A 4,635-nucleotide genomic window follows, 5' to 3' on the forward strand; every position below is an offset into this window, starting at 1 on the left:
AGCATCTGTAAATGTAAAATCTGCTTATGTTTAGCATCTGAAGATGATCTCAGACATACTAATGCACAGGATTGCAGCACATTCTCATCATAATAAAAAAAATCAGTGAAACTAGCTTATGTAACTAGCGTATGTATTTAGTTAATTGAGGTTATTTGAAAACGATCTTCTATTACAGTATAAACATCCTCTTCACTCACCTTCTTGAAGAAACATGGAATAAAACAACTTTTGCTTATTACAATTGTATTTATATAAATCTATGAGCGTGGAAACTAAGAAAAACCAGACAAACCTGCTCTTTCTCGTGCAGGACCTTCATCATCCTCTTCCTCAGCTCTTTGTTTGCAGATCGGAGTGTTGCTTGTCAAAGTTTAGTGCAGCGTAAACACTCGAGATCCACATATCAATGCTTAGATCAAAGATAGAAAAGATTTCGTCCGTTTATTAGCTGTAGTGGCATACCGAAACTTTGCAGACAAGCAAGCCGTGGCAGTCACGTGAAGTTACCCAGATAGCAAACGGACGTCGATTCAACGTTTATTTTTGGTTGTAAAGATCAGTATCAGTCGGCGATCAAATTTCAATGTTGATTCAACGTTCACTATTTGATCGGTACATCAGAACGTTATTACGTCGAAAATATGACATCGATTCAATGTCGAAATGAGGTTGGTTTCATCAACAGATAGCTACGCCGACGCATATGATCGAAATCATAACGTCTAATATATGTTGAAACTTGGTTAGAGGAATCGGACATTGCGTGCACTATTAGGACGTGCATGTCTTTTGACTTATTTACTGATATAATTTTAATTAGTTATAAAAACCCTATTTAAGTAAATTAAACAAGTTTATAGCAGTGGTTATTTATAATAAATCCACATAAATGAGCAGCAAAATCTAGCAGGCTCTTACTCTGACGCTGATAAAATGAGCAGTCCTCAAAGTTTCCGTGATTTCTTGTCCGATGCATCCATTTTAAAATTAAATGAAAGCATAGCCTACCGAAGATTGCTCAAACGGTATCGGCAGGTCATAAACACACGAGAAGGAGCGTTAATGAAAACCATGAATGCAACATATATGTGAAACACTGTTAATATGAAGACTTAAGATGCAAAGAGCCACTAAGTACCGTCTGAAATTTTTATCAAGCTCGTAGGTTCAGTAATTTCACTTGAATGGCAATTAATAGGTCCTTTTCATTGCCATTAAAGTGAAATAACTGAACATAAACATATAAGCTTGATAAAAATGCTCATTTTAGAAGAAAATTTCAGATGGCACTTAGAGGCTTTTGCATCTGAAGTCTTCATATATATATATATATATATATATATATATATATATATATATATATATATATATATATATACATACAGCTCTGGAAAAAATTAAGAGACCACTCCAAGTTCAGAAATCAATATTAAGTGGTCTCTTAATTTTTTCAGAGCTATATATATATATATATATATATATATATATATAAGAGTATACTGTTTATATTTTAAAAATGTAAAATGCATAGAACATAAAGCTTAAAAATTGATCTTCATGTTACATGCATAAATAGGCCTGTGTACATATGTAAAAATATATTTAAAAAATATAGCCTATTCATGAATCATGTTATGTATAGTTTTTAACAAGAGACAATATTGTGAAACAACGAATGTGAAATGACTATGAGTGTACACAAAGCAACACACACACACACTGATGCCTGGATGCTATATGCAATCAATCACACAAACACATATTTATCAAAACCAGCAAGTACATATACTTCAATTCACCCACTCGACCAACAAAAAGAATCAAAATGTTTTTTGAGACTCCATCCTATCTTACATTTTTTCATTCTGATTGCCATTGCTCATTGTTTCAGTATGTGTTAAGTTCAAAATCTTCAACGCTAGTTCACATACTGTGTTTGAACTCTAGCTCATAATACTGTATGGTTAAAATATGTTTTTTGTTGTTGTTGTTGTTGTTGCTTCCGTCCTGGTGCCCATTGTAGTGGACATGAAAAAATCTAATATATTGTACATTTATTTTATTTATTTTTTTACAGTTAAAGAGAATCTGAAAAGCACAAAAAACTGGCTATATATATATATATATATATATATATATATATATATATATATATATATATATATATATAACAAAAGTAAAGTGTTGGTATAAAAATACTTCAAGCACGTTTTCCAAAAATATAAAGAAGTTCTTTTAAAGTTTCACTTTCTCATTTTGCACAATGGGTCGATAGAACTACAAAATGCATTTTAAATTCATGATTTAATAATTGTATGTAATGTTATAATTCTGTATGTTTATGTTTGTAACTGCTGCATGACTGTGACGTGTTTTAATGCGCGTGCGCGTTGAACGTTCGAATCGCTTTCAAATGCTGTAGCGGATCTGAGTTGCCATGGAAACGGGGAAACCGTCAAGCAGCAAGCCTCCGTCTCGCTGTTGTTTTCACTGATTTTAGGTAAGTTTAGTCCACAAAATCACACACATAATATATAAAACTGTTCCTGACACTTTTCTTAAGTGTAACTGACACACTTCTGTTGAATATTTACTTAAAAGAAATGATTTAGTGTCTTTGAAAAAGTCCGTTAGCATCTCAACCGTTTTCAGAAGCGGTTGGCTAACTCTATATTTTGAGCCCTTGTTTAATGAAAGTTTGGGCTTTTAATCTCATCTTTATGTGTAGATGAGATGTTTTGATAGCTTTGTTAACGTTTTGGCATATTATCAATGAAAGATGGTAAACTTACTTATTTATTTAACCTAAAAGTATGCGCTGGCTGTACCGTTAATCGGTGACGTCACTTACATGAGCGCGAATATTAGCTGAAACTATTTCAAACACGGTTTGATCTCTAATGGTAAACAAAATATTGATAAAAATTGTTCTGTAATTTCAGGGACGACAGAAAACCCCCTCCAACAAAGGCTAAATTACAAAGTTTGCAGCATTTCTGGAGGAAACACAGGTGAACTGAGAAAGCTCATTAAATACTTTAAAATGCATTTATTTCACAATATATTTTACCTATATCACCATGCATCTGCAGTTTTCTTTTGTAAAATTATTTTTAATGCATTAGTTAAGAAGGCTTTGACATCCAAACGTAAGTGACACTGTATGTACAATAGTGAATTCTAATACTAAAAATATAAATTCTGTTAACTTAAGAAATTATTTTTTAATATTATGTATTTTATTCTTTCCACCTCTGCTCTAGCTTGGTTCCTTGTAATAAACCTGTAATAAATGTGGTTGGCTCTGTGACAAATTGCATGTTACGTTCCTAGATCCTTCCATGAGGATGGCCTCCTGCACCCCAGCAGAGCTGAGCGACCTCCTGTCAAAGGCCATGAACCAGATGACTATTGTAAGCAAAACCTCAATCATTCACTACACTACTGTTGAAAAGTTGTGGGTCTGTAAGATTTTTACATGTCTTTGAAAGAAGTCTCACATTTTAAAATCATTAACCCCAGGTTGTTTCAGTGAGGTTGTTCTTGAAAGGCCTGTAGGCTAAATAATCAGCTAAAAGAGGTAACATACGTGACAAGTAAAATGTTATAATGCTTGTAGTTATAATCATTTATTTAACTATTATGATAACAGGATATCATGGTCATTAATCAATTTTATTGTATTTCTCTGTCTATTTGTAGTTATGTTTGCCAGTGACAGACGCCATACTGTTCCACTCAAAGGTATTTATTTATTTGTATACGTGCATGCATTTTTTAATGATATATTCTTAAATACTTTTTACTTATAAATGCTGATTGTGGTCCAGGGGGTCGACAACTTTAGGCAAGTAAGTTATTTTCGACAGAAATCTGGGCAGCTTACTCATTGCTCATACTCTTAGCCTCTAATGTGTTTGAATTTATATCATCAATGCAATATCAGGGGGTAAAGATATCATTAGAGTTCTTACAGATATGGCTGTACTATGCTCTTGTTACCAGATGAGATGTAATCTCTAGCGTTTGGAGCTGTGATTCTTCAGGACACGATGCCATTCACACTTGATACATGAAGATGGTGAGTTTCACAATAGCTGCACAGTCACAAATCAAGAGACTGACTCAAGCTTTCATCCTTATGAACTCACCCATATGTAGGGATGGGTACCGAAACCTGGTATTAAACAGGCCTCGGGGCTAAATTATGAAACAGAGTATCGATAAGCTTGAACAATATTGGTTCTGCCGTCGGTACTGGAGAAATTACACGCACTATTCATTATTGCTATATAGATGTTAGGGCTGGGGAAAAAATCGATTCACCTATCGCAATTTGTTTATGATTTAAAAAAAAAACATTTTTATTCCAGAATCAATATTAATTCATATGAAATTTCTCTATTTTAGTCCTTGCCTATAGACGAGGTGGACAGAAGTTACCCACTCTTGTGTCATTATCAATGCTGGTCACGTGACGTAAACCAGTCCTGCTGTTAACGAGCAGAATTACTGAAGGAAAGAAACAAGAACAGAAAAAGAGAAAAACTTCCAGCCACAGCCTTAGATGAAATCAACCAAAGATAAAAAAAAGACCTTAAAGGGTTAGTTCACCCAAAAATGAAAATTATC

Source organism: Megalobrama amblycephala, linkage group LG7 (assembly GCF_018812025.1).
Source record: "Megalobrama amblycephala isolate DHTTF-2021 linkage group LG7, ASM1881202v1, whole genome shotgun sequence".
Classification (NCBI taxonomy): Eukaryota; Metazoa; Chordata; class Actinopteri; order Cypriniformes; family Xenocyprididae; genus Megalobrama; species Megalobrama amblycephala.